General features: G+C 40.5%; 1 protein-coding gene and 1 pseudogene across 3 annotated transcripts in view; one reads left to right on the top strand and one right to left on the bottom strand.

Moving 5' to 3' along the window:
* Window positions 1-21,464, bottom strand: part of STON2 (stonin 2) — a 144,688-nt gene that overhangs the window by 15,301 nt on the left and 107,923 nt on the right. The window lies entirely within an intron of this gene.
* LOC125909292 (gametocyte-specific factor 1-like) lies at window positions 18,446-20,170 on the top strand (annotated as a pseudogene).

The raw sequence follows: 21,464 nt of genomic DNA, 5'->3' as shown, positions 1-21,464 counted from the left end.
AGTGCCCCAAAGACTCAGTTAAATGATTGCAATGGTAGTCAAAGTTACCAAACCGAAGAAAAAGTAAGAACTATGGGGGAAGACTAAGTTTCTATATTTTGAATACAGCAGATACTCCGCCCTCTTCTTTCTCCATTTGTTAACCTAATTTGTTCATGCAATGACAGATGCAAAAAATGAGCGCTGTTCATTGAATTTATTTGCAGAGGCAAGAACAAATATTCTTAGATTATTGCCGTTTTCTCAAGATGAGACAGCAGTCACTATTACACAAGAGCATATACTTAAAACTATATAAGCAGCCTCAGGTGCACAGCAGGCCATTACATATTTGTGGAATGATCTAGAAAGTGAAAAGAGGACCACAGAATTTTCAGGTTTGAAGAGATTTTAGAAATAATAAAACTTGACCTTCATTTTGCTGGGAAGACTGAGGGGCTCAGGAAGTTTAAGTAAAGTACCCAAGGTAACATTTACAAAGTCCTACTTTCAATGTTCACTACCTCTGTTATTTTCTTAATGCTTGTTCTCTAAGCTAAAATCTGGTTAATTTTTCCCACTGCCTTTGAGATGGGCAACAGTTACCTTGACACACAGCTTTTTGGGAGCACTGTTCAGTAGGGGAAAAGAAGTTAACTAAACAAGGATTTACATCCATTTACACAAAGAAGCCTCTGGGCATAAGGTCAGGTGATGTCAGCCCCTGATGTGTGAATGTGTAAGGGTGAGAAAAGAGTTAGTCATCTGAACCTTATCAACGGAGCTTCTAACTTGGATAAACAAGCTGAGACCTGCTTAGTCATCACAATACACTGATAAAGAGAGCCAGAGGGTTTTTGAGTCTCTTCATTTGTCCTTAGCATTATCCAGGAGACAGGATGATTTGGTGCTGGTAAAGTTACCTGGTCAGGGATATCCCCAAAGTGAAGAAGCCAATTCATCAAACTAGTACTTCACCACTAGTTGACAGACTTCCTAGCAGGAGCATTTGACACTACATTCTGGTTTCTATTTGCTAAGAGGACCTATGAAGCAGTACTCAATTGCTCTGCCAACTCCCCCCACCCCTGCTTATCAAGATGAGCTCACCCAACACTCCTCATCTCTGTTTTGCTCAGAAAAGCAACATATATCATCTCTTGCTCAGAAAAGCAAGTATCAGACTTTAAGTTTGATGACTGTTCCAGGAACCTGTGTATTCCTGGTGAATCTGTTCTCTCTGGTTCTAAACTTTTGTTTCTGTGTTATCACCCCCCACTTCACTGGTACTCAACCTTTGGATCCCTGCTTTTGGCTCCTTTCCTCTAACAACTAAATCTCCACTCAACTGGCTTACTGGTTCCCTGGCTTAATATCAGCTTCTCATGTTGTCTTAGACGAAGACTCTATTCTTCAACTCTCGTCAGGGCAGAGATCCTACCAAAATACCTTGCTGTTGTCTGAGAGAGTCACTCCAGTTCCCCAGCAGAGGTCATAGGCAGGGAACAGGGATAGATGCCAATATCTATAACAAATTGAAAAATCAACATTCCATTTTATAACTTAATCTCTTAATATTTTACACACTGAAGTATATCAAAGACTTAACTAGTAATAAGGCCTGTTGAGAACCCAACCTGTGTTTTATTTATTTGTCATTGCCATAGCAAAAAGCTCCTGTATTTCCTTCCTCAACTATTTGAGCACACCAAAGAGGGGTGAACAAAGGACTTTCTAGAGTCTAAGCCTTTTTGAATGGGCAATGAAGCTCTGCTTAATGGACCATAAAATTCTTCTATGGTCTCATAAATAGACATTTTCCAAAGAAGACATACAAATGGCCAACAGACATATGAAAAGATGCTCCACATCACTAATCATCAGCGAAATGCAAATCAAAACCACAATGAGTTATTCCCTTATACCATTCAGAATAGCTAAAATAAAAAAGGCAAGAAATAACAAGCATTGGTGAGGATGTGGAGAAAAAGTAACCCTCACACACTGCTGGTGGGAATGTAAATTGGTACAGCCACCGTGGAAACAGTAAGGAGGTTCCTCCAAAAATTAAAAATAGAACTACCATATGACCTATTAATTCCACTACTAGTATTAACCAAAGAAAATGAAAACACTAATTTGATGAGATATATGCACCCCTATGTTTATTACAGTATTATTTACAATAGCTGAGATCTAGAAGCAACCTAAGTGTCTACAGACAGATGAACAGATAAGGAATCTCTCTCTCTCTCTCTCTCTCTCTCTCACACACACACACACACACACACACACACACACACACTATGCAGCCATAAAAATGACGAGGCTGTGCCAGTTGCAACAACATGGACAGACCCAGAAGGTATTATGATAAGTGAAATAAGTAAACTGAGAAAGACAAATACCATACGATTTCACTCATATGTGCAATCTAAAAAACAAATGAATAAACAAAAATAGACCTATAAATACAGAGGACAAACCGATAGTTGCTAGAAGGAAAGGGGTGCGGGGGGGAGGGGCAAAATGAATGATGGGGACTGGGAGATGCAAGCCTCCAGTAATGGAATGAGTAAGTCACGAGAACAAAGAACACAGCATAGGGGATATAGTTAATGGTACTATAGTAGCATTGTATGGTGACAGATAGGAGTTACACTGTGGTGAGCATAGTAAGGTATAAGAGAAATTGAATCGCTATGTTGCGCATCTGAAACGAATGTAACCTTATGCGTCAAATATGTTCAAATAGAAATTAAAAACAACAACAACTCATCTCTGGTGTGATGAGAAGTAGAAAAGGTTCTTTTGGTTTAGGAGCTTAAAAGAGGAGAAGCATCCATAAGTTACTCTAAGGGAGAACGTAAGGGAACGGCAAGGAAAAAAGAGGGTCTCCATCCTGACTCTAAGTGGAGCATGGTTTGCATACCCAGGAAGTGTCAGAGGTGGGGACCAGGACAAGGACTACCTGCAGGGCCACTGGGACAATGTCCTGAAAGAGTCTCAAGCCTACAGTGCCCATGCCCTTACTGTGACCAGGATAGCTGAGTCATTAGGACCGCCTGTCCCTCTGCCACTGTGGATGTGTCACTCATGTGTGACCCCATATCCTTACTCACTATGCATCCGGCTACCATGTGAGGTAAGACCCCAGCAACCACCCACTTGAGTCTTAGTGACGGGGACTGTTACTTCTCCAAGGTTGACCCGGTGAGTTCAACAGGGGGGTTGTGATAAGGGCAAAGGAACAGAGCTGGGGGCTCTCACACAGTATTACAGATGCTTGCTTGGGTACATGTGTGCTGGGGATGAGGAGCAGAGCGGGCATTCTGACGGAGTCTGTATCAAGCCTTCCTTCCATGTGTTAACTCTGCTCGGCTATAACACAGCTTCCAGGAGAAGTTCTAAAGGTCTGTTGGTGGTAGGGGTACCACTAGCCAGTCTAAGATCACCCACAGAAAGGTTAAGGGCAATTGACAATAGCTGAAAAAATCTCTGTAAATCACTCCCTTTTCACCCATATTGCCCAAAGCTCATTGTTTTTCATGTGGACTTTCAGCAATGACAGTAACGAAATAACCAACAGCTCCTGTGTGCAGTAAGCCACTTCTTCTCAATTGAATTTGGAGTTGGTAATTTCATTTCATTTCAGTACTTATCCAGCTCCTGTTTAGTTATCAAGATCGAAGGAGACATTCTTATGTAGACCGAGGGTAGATGAAACTTACAAACTGTAAACATAACAAGTTAAGGTAATTTTTTAGAAAAACAGGAGAGCAACTAATTTCTAGCATGACAATAAATTTATTCTAGCTGGCGGAGCTCTATTTGTATTTCTGAACATCTCAAATTTTTCAGAGGCCCTCATGAGGTAGATAATCCGCAGGCAAACAGTGAAGTGTTATTTCCAGATGATTTGCACACTTGGTACTTTTCCTGACTTGTTACAGCATTCCCACCATCTGGCATATATACACCAGCATCTCCTGGGTGGACACAAGGCTCGCAAGGAAAGGCTGGTTTAAAAGTGGTTTGCACCAGGGGCCCCTGGGTGGCTCAGTTGGTTAAGCATCCGACTTCGGCTCAGGTCATGATCTCACCATTTGTGGGTTTGAACCTCGTGTAGGGCTCTGTGCTGACAGCTCAGAGCCTGGAGCCTGCTTTAGATTCTGTCTGTCTGTCTGTCTTTCTCTCTCTCTCTCTCTGCCCCTCCTCCACTCACGCGCTCACTCTCTCTCTCTCTTAAAAATAAGTAAACATTAAACAAATTTAAAAATTTTTTAAAGTGGTTTGTACTAATGATGGATTGAATTCCTGGCTTCACGCTGGTCTCTACTGCCTGTTTTGTGTCACTGCAGACAGAAAAGGGTAAAGCTTGGGCTCTGGAGTCAGTTCGTCCAGGCTCTGCCATTAGAAAACTATGAGATCTTGGACACGTTACTTAACCCTCTCTAAACTGCAGGATTTCTCAATTCTCAAAGCAAATAATAACAGTACCCACTTAACAGGACTGTGAGGGGAAATGAGATCATTAACGGACACTGCATTTAACTGGGCTTCAGCTCAATAAATGTTAGCTATCACAATAAAAATATGTAAATATTATTAGAATTCTCAAGGAAGCAAAAGGGAGAGGGAAGGAAAAGAGGAGAGAGAATGCCTTTGAAGTTGTATTATCAATCTGATGGAGACTGAAGGGGAGACTGAAGAAGGAAAGGAGGAAGAAAACTGGAAGAAATGGAAAGGGGGATGGAGAGAGAAGAATATCTCAGGTTATGATTCCTTGAGTCCAAATCTTTCCACAATCATTGCATAGATAAATCCCCAAAGGCTTGGGAATGATAAGGGATCTGAGGGTCTGCATTCACAAAGTCATTGTGACTACAAAACAGCAGCACTAGTCTATCACATGAGGGAAATGTTAAGTCTTGAGTACACTTTGGTCAAGACAGAACATCCAACTTTCTATTATTCCTCCGGTACAAAGAAGTGCCTTTGTAATTGTAGGGCAGGTCTAAAATGCTTTTGTATTCTGGACAAGTAATCCTCAAAGTGGAGAGGAATGCACTCAAGGAGGTATCCAGAATGATCCACTGGGGTGTGGGAAGAAAACATCAGAACCTCTATTTTTGTTCACTTTTTAACCCATCCTTTAAACATTTCTAATTTTTGTTTATATGTTATAAAACATTTACTAAAATACCTAGTATGTTTGTAATATATAAATAAATTTATAATATATATACACACACAATACACACACACACACACACACACACACACACACACACACACATATTAGAGGCTCATGATTAAGTCTTTGGAGAAACATGACCAAACATTTGGAGAAAATTGTTATGGTGCACTAGGCATGTTTCAAATACTTAGCATGACTTCACATACACACAAGGATATCACCTCTTCCCTGTCCTTTATAACAGTGGGCTGTTGTAACCAGAAAAAAAATGGTCTTGGTTATCAGTCCAAAGAGAGAAGTATTTTGCCAAATAAGAAGATTTTTTATTCCCTTAAACTCTATTATTTGGGCAATAATTCAATCTTAAATACCCCAGCGCTCCTGTAGTCATGCTAACAACCTATCTCAGGTTTTCCCTCTTGCCTAGAATCATGCTAAATATGACTTCATCACCACTCCTCCCTGCTTTCTAGAAAGTTTTAAAAACAGTCTTCCAATTCTGCAGAAATTATGAAACTGACCTAAATAAATAACTGTTGGAGTCGATGCCAGGGCCAAAGACTGTGTGACCTCAATATCAGAACACCAGTCTCCTCATTTCCCTTTCTTGTTTACACTCTTGGTGCCCAGGGAATAAATAGCAATGGCAGGAAGATGTCTGTGGGATCCTGGTCAGTGCCAAGGACATCACCAGCTCAGCAAGTGTCTTCAAAGTAAATGTTTTAATTGTTGTTCGAGTAACAGGTTGCGACTGTTACCTTTGCTCTCAATAAAGCCCCGAGGAAAATTCAACCTACATGGTTCAGAGCAGAAGGACAAAATCAATGGAGTCAACAATACCGATGGAAGAAATACTGAATTACCTATCCTGCAACCGCCACCCCCCTATTTTGGGTAACCACTTCACAATCAGACCCCCCCCCTGCCCCATTCAAGTCTTCATGGATCTTCACTCAGTGTGCCCCATCCATGGTGCATATGACCCAAGCAAAGTCAGATACTTGTTGGAAATCTTGAATAGACTGAAGCAAGCACAGGAAAGTAGTGGGAGCTGAGTTATTCAGATAGAGGCACCCTGAAGAGCCTGCATATTAGTTCTTGCTGGCTTGATGCTTAAAGTTGCCAAGATTTCTGACCATCTCTGAGAGATGGCAAAAATGGCCTCAGATTCTTCTTTCCTCTCTCCAGGCTCTTGGGCAGTCCCTTTCCATGTGGACTCTGAGCTGGAACATGGGATTCATTTTAGTCAGGATCAAATACACCACAAACGGAAACTTGAAAAGTGCTTGTGTGACAGTGCTTGCCCTCTTTTGCTGTACTTGGAACCCCAAGACCATGATGCAGTGAGTTTGCAGGGGGATAAATGACCATGTGGAGGAGATGCAAGGCACCCTAGCCAACCAGGCAGTGACTGCAGACCCATGAGTGAGCTCCTATGGTGAACAGCTTAGCCTGGCACAGACTAGGAATTGCTCAAGCTTGCCCGGACTGTGGATGTGCAGAATCTTGAGCTAAACAAATGATTGTTGGGGAGCTGGGTATGCGTGTGTGTCGGGGGGCGGGGGGCTAATTTTCAATGTGGTTTTTATGTAGCACAGTAAAAGCTGATACACCAACTTCCTGGAGTTTGAGTTTTCAGCTTTTCTTCTAATTCTGTAAACTATCATATCCTTAGAATGAATTCATTTTACTTAAAGTTAGTAAAGTTGGCTTCTGTTGCTTGCAATCGAAATTATTTTAGTAGCCAGGTAGGAGACAAATGACCAGATCTTTGTAGGAAACATGGCAAATATAAATTTCTAGAAACTTCCAAACTTGTCTGTTTTTTCTTTTAATGTTTACTTATTTATTTTGAGAAAAGAGACAGCATGAGTGTGTGGGGGGGTGGGGGGCAGAGAGAGAGAGAGAGAGTGAGAGAGAATCCCAAACGGGCTCCACACTGTCAGTGCAGAGCCCCACACGGGGCTCAATCTCACAAACTGCGAGATCATGACCTCAGCCAAAATCAAGGGTCAGATGCTTAACAAACTGGGCCACCCAGGTGCCCCCAAACTTGTCTGGTTTTTGAGCAAAACTATTTTGTTGCTCCTCTCCATTCTCCCTTATTCTTTTCACAAGGAAATAGAATAGTATTCTTACTGTTGAAATAATATAAGACACACTTCAAACTCTAAGTTTAGAGGGGAGGAATTTTGAGACTCTTATTTGAAGAGCTGTCATCTTTGGTCTGGGTCACCCTAGACATAAACAGGTGGGAAGAAGTTAGGCTCTGACTGCATTGTCAAGTGGTCTGTGGACTGTGGCTCTAGCCTGGTTCATATCCTGGCTACTCTACCTATTAACATGGTGACCTTGGGCAAGTTACTTAAATGTAGTAGGCTTTAGTTCCCTCCACTGTAAAATGGAGATAATAATAATATTTACCTCTTAAGTGTGGTAAGGACTGAGTTAATACAGGTAAAGTTTACACAGCAAACATTACATAAATATTTGGTATTATTATTATAATGATTATTCCTTAGAGTCTAGGTTCCCTTGGGGAACATCTTGGAAAAAGACATTTGGTATTGTGCGAGCTTGGAATTCTGGCTCTGCCACAAACCTGCTATGGTCTTGGGCAAGGCTCTTTGTGCCATTTCCCTCCCCATCTGTAACATGGGATAATCATAATCCCTGTTCTAGTTTGGAAGCAAATATGAAGTAACACACATGAACATGTTTCTAAACATTCAAAAGTGCTCAATTGCTATCTGGTAAGGTCTATGATTATTATTCAGATAATGAGGTGGTTTTAGGTTCCAAATAAGTCCTACAATTTCTCATGCCATTTGAGTAGGTGCTAGGTGGAGAGTTATTGCATTTAGACAGAGAAAGAGAAATGCAAAAAGCAATCTTGGCATAAAGAGTTATTTACAGATATACCAAAACCTGTGTGGTGAGGGGTACCTGGGTGGGTCAGTCAGTTAAGCATCCAGCTCTTGATTTGGTTTCAGGTCATGATCTCGGGGTGGTAGGATTGAGCCCTACATGGGACTCCGCACTGGCCGTGGAGCCTGCTTAAGATTCTTTCTCTCCCTCTGCCCTGCCTGGCTCATGCTATCTCAAACAAATTAATTAATTAAATTAAATAAATAACAGGAAAAAAACCCTGTATGTTGAGAGGCTTGATTACATATCAGATCAAAGAGGTCACAGCCTAGGGGTGCCTGGGTGGCTCAGCCAGTTAAGCGTGTGACTTTGTCTCAGCTCATGATCTCACAAGCTCAGGTCATGATCTCACAGTTCGTGAGTACAAAGCCCACATGGGGCTCTCTGCTCTCAGTATAGAGCCCACTTTGGATCCTCTGTCCCCCTCTCTCTCTGCCCCTCCCCCATGCATTCTCTCTCTCTCTCTCTCTCTCTCTCTCAAAAATAAACATTTAAAAAAAAAAGAGGTCATAGCCTTTTCAAAACTGTCCCAGAGACCATCAGTATTTCTGAGGAAATAAATGGCATCAAGTAACCTGAGAGTAGGGAAAGTGGAAGACCAAAAACACACTCATACCTTTCTACATCCTGAAGTGATGGATGCCGCCTAATCAACTTCTTCCCCACCTGTCCACAGGACCAGGGTTGAGTGTTCTTTGCCTTAGCGGGGGACACCTCGGGATTTAAGGCCCAGTGAATCCAAGGCACTCATATGTGAATTCATGTTAAAGCACACTGGTTTTTTGAATTGTTCCAGTCACCAAGTTCTAATATAACTAACAATTTGTTTCTGTAATATAAAGATTAACTTTTTTTGGATAATTTTAAGGAACAAGTTATATTTTAGAAAATTTGGATGGTGCAGAAACCCATACCATCAAAAGCACCTGAATCTTGCTGCCACCGGAGGTAAGTGACATCACATTCTAGTGTTTCCTTCAAGTTGTCTCACTGTGCAAGTACACATTCATGAACACACACCTATCTAAAAGTCAGGAGTATTCTGCATATACGGTTTTAGAACCTACTTTTGTTGTTGTTGTTGTTGTTGTTGTTAATATTCGCACATCAGAGTTTTCATGGGACAACACTGAAAACAGGCAGTGTGGAAGACAGTACGTGCCAGGAGCTGTTGGCAGTAGCTGACCACGCTGTTAGGACGAGCATGATGGATGCTAAACGGGTTTGGAGGGCAGTTTGTATTAATTCCAGTATACACATGTAGTGTCTGGCTGCCTTGGTGGGGACATGCAGGGGACGTGAAGGGTCATGAGAAACTGAGATGCTGGATAAAGGGTGATCGATGCTGATAATTTGCTTCATGAAGTAAATGTGACTCCCACTGACATTTAGAGTCAGGGACTTCAGTAGACAGAGATGAGGTCATGGGATCAGGGCTTCTATTTTCAAATCTAAAGCTTGCCTGGCTGTGACATGCTGAAATGTTGACAAACATGCTGCCTTCCAGTCTTTAAAAATAGTAACCTTTGTTTCCCACACTGAGGGCATTTCCTAAGTGTCAGATCGAGTGTCCTCTGCAGCTGGACACACAGCAGATTGGTATGTGTGGCTACCTGTTGCCCTGTCTTCGCATAAATGAGAGAAGTCAAGTGGAGGACATAAAGGCAGAATCATCCGCCCACTTCAAAGCATGAACCTTGGTGACTTTATAGGGCAGGTTGCACAACATAAAACAGAGGTTTGCTTCCTCAAAGACTTTTCAACAGCATGCACTATAGAGCAAAGGAATTTCTGCCCTATCTTCAAGAGCAGACTGGGGCAAATACACGAGTCAGCATTTGATAAAGGTTGTTAGCAAATAAAGAATAAATGGTCCCAAAAATATTTAGAGAGGATGAAGTATTCTATCTAACACCTTAAGATTTCTGGTTAAGAATAAGAGGGGTATGGTTAAGAATAAGAGAAGATAAGTACAAACTGTCTTCAGAAATCAGGGCAAAATTGAGCCATGGAAAGAGATCTTTATGGTGTTAGTTTTTCTTTAAAGTATTTCATTTGGGATTGGATTGTCTAACCCCACATGGACCTTGGTGACTTCTGGAGTGTGTCTAGAGTTCTCTGGTGACTTGAGGAGCAGACTTGAGGTTTTACGGCAAGAGAGGGAGCTGGAAGGAGAGAGGAAGAATAACCCACCACCGCCCCTATGTTCAAGACAACAGCAGTGGCTTGGCTGACGCTCCCCAATCGTGTACTGTATGCCAGATGCCCTGCTAGAACTGTATGGAAACTTTTAACTTGATCCTGGAACACTATATAACATAGATCCTACCTTCTCCCATTTTTATTGATGGGGACACTGAAGCACAGAGGTTAGATGACTTGACAAAAGTCACAGACCAGTAAGTGGTGCAGCTAGAATCTGAACCCAGGAGGTCAGAGCTCACGACCTTCAGCTTGACCACTCTCGTGTACAGCAGCACTAGGATTGCAGCTCATCGTCTATAGAACTAGCTAATCTCGAGCAAGTTACTCAATTTCTAAGTCTTAGTTTCCTCACTTTTAAAAAGGATAATAAAAATAAGCTGATCTATCTATCACAATAGGGTTGTGAGAACCAAACGAGACATGTGCATGTCACTTGTAAAATATGACAAGCTACACATTTTTTTAAAAGCTTATTTATTTATCTATCTATTTACTTACTTATTTTGAGACAGAGAGAAAGAGGGGGAGAGAAAGAGAGAGAAAGAGAGAGAGAGAGAGAGAGAATCCCAAGCAGGCTGAGCACTGTCAGTGCAGAGCCTAATGCGGGGCTCAAACTCATGACCTGTGAGATCATGACCTGAGCCAAAATCAGGAGTTGGATGCTTAACTGACTGAGCCACCCAGGTACCCCATGGCATGCTACACATTTTAAATTACTTTCATTATTACTGATGAAAGAAGAGAAAGAGGGCACTTATTTCTTCATTTTGAGGTTTGTTTTGTTTGTCTTGTTTTTGCTTAGTATGAACATTTTAATTTTAATAATCAACATAAAGCAATGGAAATAACAAATATTCACTGGTAGGCACATTAGGTATTGAGAAAAAGCAGGAAACATTCCTGTATCAGGAACCTGTGACTAGAAAGAAAAAAAAATTGTGATTATTTTGACCAGGCAGTGACTTAGAATGGCTTTGTGGGGGGGCGGGGGGGTGGGTGGTGCTCTGCATCTCCAGTGATAAAAGCCTGTTCTAACTGCTGGCAGGCAAGTGACTCTTACTTCCCGGAAGTGGAATGAACTTTCAAGGACTTGTGGCTCTCCAGATAATGACTTCCAGTTCCATGAAAACAAAGCACAGCAGCTGGAAATAACAGCCTGTCTGTTATTATCTAGTCCCTATTCCATATCTTAGAGCTATCATTCTCAGTCTGGTCTCACAGAGGCTTCTCCAGCTCCAGGATTCCAAATCCCCAACTGTTTTGGATAGACATAAATGCCAGAACTTAAAACCAAGGTTAGAAGGGCACCTGGGTGACTCAGTCAGTTGAGCGTCTGACTTTGGCTCAGGTCATGATCTCATGGTTCGAGGGTTCAAGCCCCACATTAGGCTTTGCACTGACAGGGCAGAGCCTGCTTCAGATTCTCTGTCTTCCTCTCTCTCTGCCTCTCTGCTGCTTATGCTCACTCTCTCTCTCTCTCTCTCAAAAATAAACAAATATTACAAAAAAAGTTTAGAAAGAATTACCTTTGAGCAAAATCACTCTGGAATCAGACCAACCTGCTGGAAGTCATTAAATTCTCAAGCAGGGCTAAAGTCCCTGATCTACACTTTTGCCAGAGCACACACAGGCATGATCTCTTTGTGTTTATTTTCCCACTCTGGCTACTACATTACAGTCTTTTGAACTTAATTGTGCTGGGAACTTCATCTAGGAACCCTAAGTTGGGAAAGTGGAAAAAATGAACATCTTCAGAAATTAAGTAATAGAAAGATCAACAAAGAAGAGTTTAGTTATCTACTGTTAAATTAAAAGGTGACTTGGGTATAATTTCAGAAAGAATTGATAGGAATGGGTCTAAAGTCTACTAATCTGTAATCTCACTAATTACACCAAAGGTTAAAAACTTCCTTCTAACACAAGCAGTTCATGTTCACTGAAGAAAATTTAGAAGATACAGGCAAGCGAAAAAAATAATAAAAAGCATCCAAAGTCCCACTTTTACCATCAAAATAAGAGACATCTGTACTATTATAAAGGTTGATGAAGGGGAAACTGAAAATAACATAGTTAACTGTAGGACTCAGGTGGGAATCATGGGACACAAAACTGTACTAGGACCTGGTGGTCACCTTACAATATGTGCCTGGACTTCTGTCCTCTTAGGCAAGTCCTCTGAACCTCCTTGGAATATTACAAAAGTTATTTACACATGCATACAATAATGTGTTGTATAAGAATATTTTGTGAGACCATTTCAATAAATGAAGATTTAATACCCATTTATGATAAAAACTTTCAGCATACTAGAAATGGAAGACAAATTCCTCAATCTGTTAAAGGGTGTATATATAAGAAAAAACTCAGCTAATATTATAATGATGAAATATTGAATGTTTTCTCCCAATTTCACTGCTTCTATTCAATACTGTAGTGGAGTGCATATGCATGGCAACAAGGTAAGGAAAGGAAATGAAAAGCAAAATAAAGAGTTAAAACTCTTCATAGGTGGCATGATTATGTACTCAGCAAATCCAAAAATATCAACAAAATCATAGAAGTAATGAGTGAATACAGCAAGGTCTCAGGATATGAAATCATTACCTAAAAACAAATTGTATGTCTAAATACTAGTAACAAATGAATGGAAAATTTTATCTTATATTATTATGTATATTTTTTAAGTAGGGTTCACACCCATCGCAGAGCCCAACGTGGGGCTTGAACTCATGACCCTGAAATCAAGATCTGAGCTGAGATCAAGAGTAAGACACTTAACTTACTGAGCCACCCAGGCATGCTTGGAAAATGAAATTTTAAAAATTATGATTTACAATATGATAAAAATATCAAATACACAGAAGTAAATGTAATAAAAGATACAGAAGCTCTCTATACTTGAAAACCATGGAACACTGCTGAGTGACATTAAAGAAGGCGTAAATAATGGAGAGATTTCATGTTAATGGATTTGAAAAGTCAAAGTATAAGATGGAAAAATTTGTGAAATTGAATTATAGAGTCAATGCAATTCCAATCAAAATCCCCAGACTTTTTTTTTTCCCCTTTGGTAGAAATGGATAAGCTGTCAATTTTTATTAAAGCCTGTCAGGAGCGCCTGGGTGGCTCAGTCAGTTAAGTGGCCAACTTCGGCTCAGGTCATGATCTCACGGTCCGTGAGTTTGAGCCCCGCGTCGGGCTCTGTGCTGGCAGTTCAGAGCCTGGAGCCTGTTTCAGATTCTGTGTCTCCCTCTCTCTGACCCTCCCCCGTTCATGCTCTGTCTCTCTCTGTCTCAAAAATAAATAAACGTTAAAAAAAAAATTTTTTTTTTAAAAAGCCTGTCAATAGCCAAGATGATCTTGAAGAAGAAAATTCTGGAGGGCTTACATTACTAAATTTTAAGATTTACTGTAAACACTCAGTAATTAAGACAGCATGATAGGAAAGACAAATAGGTTAATGGAACAGAATAGAGAGTCTAGAAGTAGACCCAAACATATACAGTCATTTGGGTTTTGACAAAAGTGCCAAAGAATTGAACGGGAAAGTTCTTTTCAATAAAATGTTCTAGAGCAACTAGACATACATATGGAAAAAAAAAATTGACCTTAATCTCTTCCTCTCTCTATATATACTAAAATTAAACTGAGAAAGATCACAGATCTATATGAGAGTCAAAACTATAACACTTCTACAAGAAAACATAAAAAACCCACCTCATGACCTGTGGTAAGCAATGACTTCTGAGGACAAAGAAAGCACTACCATGAAAGAAAAAAAAAATAATTGATTTTGTCAATTTATCTATTTTTCTTTTTCATTTTTTTAAATTTTGTGTTTTTAATTTATACCCAAGTTGGTTAGCATATAGTGCAGCAATGATTTCAGGAGTAGATTCCTTAATGCCCCTTACCCATTTAGCCCATCCCCCCTCCCACAACCCCTCTAGTAACCCTCTGTTGTTCTCCATATTTAAGAGTTTCTTATGTTTTGTCCCCCTCCCTGTTTTTATCTTATTTTTGCTTCCCTTCCCTTGTGTTCATCTGTTCTGTGTCTTAAAGTCCTCATGTGAGTGAAGTCATATGCTATTTGTCTTTCTCTGACTAATTTCGCTTAGCGTAATACCCTCTAGTTCTATCCATGTAGTTGCAAATGGCAAGATTTCATTCTTTTTGATTGCCGAATAATACTCCATTGTATATATATATACCGCATCTTCTTTATCCATTCATCCATTGATGGACATTGGGCTCTTTCCATACTTTGGCTATTGTTGATTTTCTTAAATCAATTTATTTATCAAGATATCACTTAAAAAGTAAAAAGGCAAGCTACTGAAAAGAGACATATTCAGAATACCTAAAGAATCCTCACAAATCAATAATAAAAAGAGAAATAACCCCCCAAAAACCCAGGCCCTTCATAAAAGAAGCTATATGAATGGCCACGGAGCACATGATAAGGTTATTAGACATCAAGGATGTGTAAATTAAACTACAATGAGATACCACACATCCACTAGAATGGCTAATACTGGAAAGCATGATAATATCAAGTGTTACAGGATGAAGAACAACTAGAACTCTCTTATGTTGTTGGTTAGAGTATAAAGTTGTAAAATCACTTGGAAAAATGGTTTAGCAGCCTCTAATAAATTTACACATTCATCTAACATATGATTCAGCAATTCCACTCCCATGTTTGTATACAAGAGAAGTGAGAAATATGTCCACAGATAGATTTGTTCAAGAATGTTCAGCAACTTTATTCATTAAAGAACTGGAAACACCCCAAATATCCATCAATAAGAGAAGGGATAAGCAAATTGCATCATATTCATATAATAGAGGACTACAGTTATGATAAACCTAAATATTTAGACATGCAGCAACATGATAAATCTTAAAACCACTACCTGAATCTCAAAAGTCACTAGCACACCATCACTTACCCTGGTTCATTGATTCATCTAATCTCACACCAACCCTTCAAAGTAGATACTATTATCCATCAGTTTTAATAATGAAAAAGATTCACAGAGGAAAACTAATACCCAAGATTGTATTTACTCATTCATTAGTTCATTCAAGATTTACTGAGCATATACGGTTTGCTAACAGGTGGTGTGTCACATGCTAAGGATATAATGTTAGCAAAATTAGACACAAGATTTAAACTCAGTCCTTCCACTACACAACACTGCCAGGCACTGCAACAGGTCCTACATTTAAAAAAAAAATGTGTAAGACACTGCCATTGCAATTATGATACAATACAAAGTGTTCTCATAGGTTTATGCAAAGTGCTGTGTGGTCCCAAAATGAAAAATGACTGATAATTCTGCCTGAGTTGGCTGAAGCCAAACTGGCAAAAGGGCGGGCATTTCAGCTGATAATATAACAGCAGATAGAATGCTTTCAGGCACTGAGGAAGAGTGGAAAGAGTGTAAGATTTGGAACTAAGCCCACCTGGTTGGGATGCTGGCTCAGTACTGATATTTGTGAAATGTGAGTAACTATTCAGAAACTTGAGGGGTGGTTGTGAATACCTAAGGATCTAAGCACATGCAGAAGAAACTCAATTTATAATAGCTTTTAGTTTTTGAACAAATAACTGGTGTTACTCACACTGCCAACATACATCTCCTATTGTAAATTGTGTGTCAATCTCCAGAAAGCCTTACCTCTCAAAACAAGAACATGATTGACTTTCTAGGCTTGAAAAGCTTAAGATTAGACCCCAAACCCATAGTGATTTGCTGGCTTTGGTCTCCCTTCTCGTTTGAACATGACTTATGCCCAATATACACCATGAGACTTGGGATTAAGTAGAGTTGGCTATCTTAGTTTGAGTGGCTTATACAGGGTTAGAAGCCAAGACCCAAAAACACTTGGACTAGTGGGAATAGCAGTCACTCTGCATTGTTCCTTTTTGTACAAAACCACTCAGAACATGTACTTTATCACTGTCTCCTCTGTGCCCAGCTCACAGCAATGCTCACTTTAATCTGCATGAGATACCCCTATCTGTGTACAGATTTCTAGAACAGAGACTAGTGGTAAGAAATCAATTAATCTGAGAGAGACAGCCTAGTAAGGGAAGACCAAAATGGCAGAATTTTCTCAATACATAAAGGCTCTTCCTGTGGCACCTGCATCCAAGATTTTAATATAGATCATGAAATAGGCTCAGTATCCCTTCCGATGGCACAGCAGGCTAGCGCTGCTGAATATTAAGGCATTTACAAAACAAGAGCTCAGAAGTTGTTTGCAAGGCTGAGTGGCTCTTTATTGACATATCCGGTCAAGGTAGAATAATTACAGCAAGAGTGACCATGGCACCAACCTCTCCTAACCACATAGGTTTATATGTGCACAGTTGACTGATGAACTGACTCAGAAGGGTGTTTACATTATTTAATCATCAGAGCAAACACTGCAAACAGCTCGACAATGAGCATGGCACGTGGGAGACAACAGGCTTGCTCTGTGGCAGCCACAAGCAGGCTGTGGATGATGTTAGGCAAATTATTTAAGTTCTTCAAGCCTCAGGTCCCTCACCTATAAAATGGAATAATGATGCCCTGCAAGATGCCGTGAGAGTTACAGATAATGTAGGCAAGTGCCTGGCATAATTCTTTGCATGTGCCAGACACCTAATAAGTGGTTATTCTTGTTATCATAATTAACCTAAGGCGTGGCTCTCTATAATTTGGGGGGAGCCAAGGAAAAGATACGTGCTATGAGTTGACTGCTTTTGTTGGATAGAGGCCATGTTCAATGGCTTTTAGCCTGCTTACACGGGGTGAATTTCAGGGAAGGGTTTGCATGTGATGGGGAGGGGGGTGTGCAAATGAGAACATGTACTGGGTGAGTGGAGGGTAACAGGACAAAGAGGGGAGAGAAGGGGGAAAAACGACTTTCAGAAAAAGAACTTGTATCTTATTACTAGACTATAAGCTATTTGAAGGCAAGGCCTATCTTTCATTTTATGTTACTTTTTACCCTGTTTTTATTCATTCCTACAAACTCCATCAGACTCTACCACAACACCTGACACCCAGGAGACACTCGGTAAATGTTTACTGATACACACCTGGATCAGACACTGACTCTCGCTCGCAGGTGTGGCTCTGACTAAGCAGGAAAAGGAAATGGACAGTGGTGGTGTGGGACAACTGTCCAGCAGTGATTCTGATAAGCAGAAGTGCCCTTTGTCCCAGCAGCTGAGTCACCGCGCTTTCACACTGACACACTGCGACAGGTTCCACTCACAACACCAATAATGACATGAGGTCATTCCCTCAACAAAGCAATAAGCCCCAAACAAAGGCTCCAAATCTTAACACAGGAAAGATCTGTCCCAGTCAGTCACCTTCTATCCCAGTTAGCACATCAGATACATGATATATTTGTCCCATCCTGGACTAGGCGTCCTACACACACCGCATTCAATAATCCTCCTGACAACCCTATGGAAGGTGTTAGGTATAGTTTGCAGGTGAAGAAAATGAAATTCACAGGGGTTAAGTACCTTGCCTAAGGTCAAATGTCAACCAGGTTCAAAATCCTATAGGACAACACACATACTGAAAGGCGTACATATCAAAAATTTTTATATTCATGTAAGCAGTTCCAGCTGAAGAAACAAGTCCCCTCGTACTGCTTTCTTATCACACCCACTCCAAGGGCAGCCACTCTTCTGACTTCTCACAACTCTCTGAGTTTTGCCTGGAATACTCTAACATATTGTAATTTCTCCTTCCATTGAATTCTTCGATTTTTCTTATCTGTAATTTCCTAGTACCCTCTTATAGTGTCAGTTATTTGTTCTTTTACATACCTTGTCTTTCTAATTACTATTGTTATAAGCTCCTTGAGGCCAAGGGTTTATACTTCTTTGCATTCCCCTGGTGCGTCCTGCATGGAGAAATGACTCCACAATATATGTACCTAACAGTTAACTTTTGCTTTCTGTGTACCTGGCACTGTTGTAAGCATTTTACCTGGATTATCTCATTTAATCCTTCTAACAGTCCAATGAGGTAGGTACTGCAATTGCCTCCCTTTTACAAATAACAATGCTGAGGCACAAAGCAGCAGCTTGCTCAAGGTCAAACAGTCAGAGAGAGACAGTCAGGATTCAAACCCAGGCATTGTTATTCCAGCGCATGTGTCAATGGGAGGGCTTTCATTATTCTCTTCTCTTTTCCTAACATTTTTATTCAAATATAAAACACCTGTAGAAAAAAGACAACATAAATCACACATTTAAAGTTCAATGCATTCTGAACGTGGGGAGAGCTTGTCTGAACTGGGCACTTGGATTCAGCGCCTTCATTTCCCACATGAAAGAAACATACATGGATTCCCTGGACGCTGAAAAGCTATTACAATGCTCCTATGATAAAAACCACCAGATCAGGGCCTGTAGGTTTCTCTATCATCTTACCAAGTGCAGAAAGAATCATCCTGACGTCACAAACCAATTGGCTACTTGTCCCTTCACCAGGTTCCTTGGGCCAAAATCAGTCATCACATCTCAAGCTGTGATGATAAAAGTTGTATTGAGAAGAATGTTATCAACCAAACCAGGAACCCTAGAGGATAGGAGACTCTGGCTGAGAGCACATGGCAGTGCCTTCCTTGTGGTGAAGACTGGGATTAAGATCTGTGGGAACAGAGCAGCACCCCCAGTTGTCTGGGGGCACAGCCAACTACTGTGTCAACAACAGCCCCGCAGGCAACACACATATGGAACATAAGAGTAACCTGGCTTCAGGCATGCGTATTCCCAAGTCTCTGCTCTATGTTCTGCCATGGAAAAACAATGGGAATGCCCAGCAACTGAATATCTACCTCATCAAATGCCAGACCCTAGAAGCTTCTTCCCACTAATAGTGGGATCATTTTTTGTCTCCTAATCTAATTATAGAAAGATAAACTATCTGTGACTTTCAAAATGACAAGCACCTTTTTTTTCTCCCTGCTTTGAATCTTCACTCATCTGATGCAAGAACCCTCTAACTCAGAAGAACTGTTTCAAATAAAGCATCAATGCAGATATCTTCAAAAAAATAAAAAAATAAATACAATTCAATGGGTTTTTACAAAGTAAAGACACCTAGACAACTCACACCCAGATCAAGAGACAGAACATGGTCTGCACCCCAGAAGGCCCCTTAGTGCCCCATTCTAGACACTAACTGCACCCTCCCAGGGTGTCCACTAACCTGCCTCTTCACACCATATATTCATTTACTTACTGTTGAATTTTATATAAATGACATCATATAGTATGTCCTCTGTATATCCGTGAAATTCATCCACTTTGTTGCATATGGTGTGTTACTTTGCATTTCTATATTGTATTTTCTATATTGAAGTGTGTGGGTGTGACATGATTTATCCATTCTGGCTGATGGACAGTTGATAGATTCCAAACTTAATTAACTGTAGCCAATGCTTCTGTGAATATTTTTATACATGCTTTTTGGCACATACATGCGTGGGTTTTTCTTGGGTACCTAACTAGGTATGGAATTGATATGACATTGGGTATGCAAAGTGATCATACCCACTTACACTCCCATCTGCAGCGACTGAGAGTTCTTTTTGCTCTAAATCCTTGTCAACATTTGATATTGTCTAGTTTTTCATTTTAGCTATAATGGTAGGTGCGTGATGGTAGGTACTGTGGCTTTAATTGGGCTTTCGCTGATGCCTAATGAAGTTGTGCATGTCCTGGTCATTTGGATATCCTCTTCTGCAAGTACCTTTTCAAGGCTTTTTTTCCATTGGGTGGTCTGCTGCTTTATAGAAGTTGATGTGTAGAAGTTCCTTATACATTCTGGATAGGAGTTCTCAGTCAGGTATGTATGTATTGCAAGTATCTTCTCTCGTGATGTAGCTTGCTTTTAACTCTCTCACCTACTGATAAACAGTTGTAACTTTAATGTAGTCTAGTTGATCAATTTTTTCCTTTACAGTTAGTACTTTCTGAGTCTTGTTTAAAATGTGCTTTTTAGGGGCTGCTTTATTAGAGACTGACTGGTGGGGCTGCCGGGCAAGGTCCCCAGTCTCCCTGAAGCCACATGTGCTAAGCTAAGCCACTGCAAAGCACTTTCTCTGGAATTTTACTCTTTAGGAAAATAAAAATGAAACTGAAAATGGCTGTTATTCATTCATCAAGATGACAACACTGGAAGAAGCCACCTGCAAGTCCTCACTAGAGACCCAAATTCTGTTCTACCCCCGCTCTTCCTGAGTATGGCTTTTCAGCTTGATTTCTCAGTTTTTCCTTCAATTCTGTGAGCACACCTTTCCCCTCACCCCTCCATGTCCTTCCAATAAACTCTCCTTTAAAAAAAATTTCTGGGACACCTGGGTGGCTTGGTGGGTTAAGCATCCAACTCTTGATTTCGGCTCACATCACAATCTCACAGTTTGTGAGACTGAGCCCTGCGTTGGGCTCTGTACTGACAACACAGAGCCTGCTTGGGAGTCTCTCTCTCCCTCTCTCTCAAAATAAATAAATAAACTTAAAAAATACTTTAAAAAACTTAACAATTTCTAGTTAGCCAGAGTCTATTTACTGTTGCTTACAATCAAAGAATTCTACTGATTCCTTCTTTCATTCTCTCTATATTGACATTACCTATTCATGTGGCACTAACCACAAAAGTATAGCTTGATCAGTTACACTGTGCAAATAAGAAATTTCATCTTCTTGAAACTCAGTCCTCAATTCTTTCATGACCACAGTGTGATTTTTCTTTTCTTTTTATGTTTACTTATTTACTTTGAGAGGGAGAGAGAGAGAACAGGTGGGGGAGGAGCAGAGAGAGGGACAGAGAGAACCTCTGTGCTGTCAGCGCAGAGCCTGACACGGGGCTCGATCCCATGAACCATGAGATCATAACCCCAGCTGATATCAATATCAAGAGTTGGATGCCCAACCAACTGAGCCACCCAGGTACCCCAGTGCAGTACCATTTTCAAAAACTATGAGCTTTCTGACATCCCAGAGATGGTTCTGCTGTGACACTTACATCAGGAAAAACAATGGCAGTTTCAACTCATTGGCTCCTAGAGAAATGAAGAAGGGGAAATCTAGCTAAATCTGGACATTCTCAAAAAAAAACCCCAGACA

The sequence above is a fragment of the Panthera uncia genome (assembly GCF_023721935.1).
Source record: "Panthera uncia isolate 11264 chromosome B3 unlocalized genomic scaffold, Puncia_PCG_1.0 HiC_scaffold_1, whole genome shotgun sequence".
Taxonomy (NCBI): domain Eukaryota; kingdom Metazoa; phylum Chordata; class Mammalia; order Carnivora; family Felidae; genus Panthera; species Panthera uncia.
This window is presented reverse-complemented; position numbering and strand designations above follow the sequence as displayed.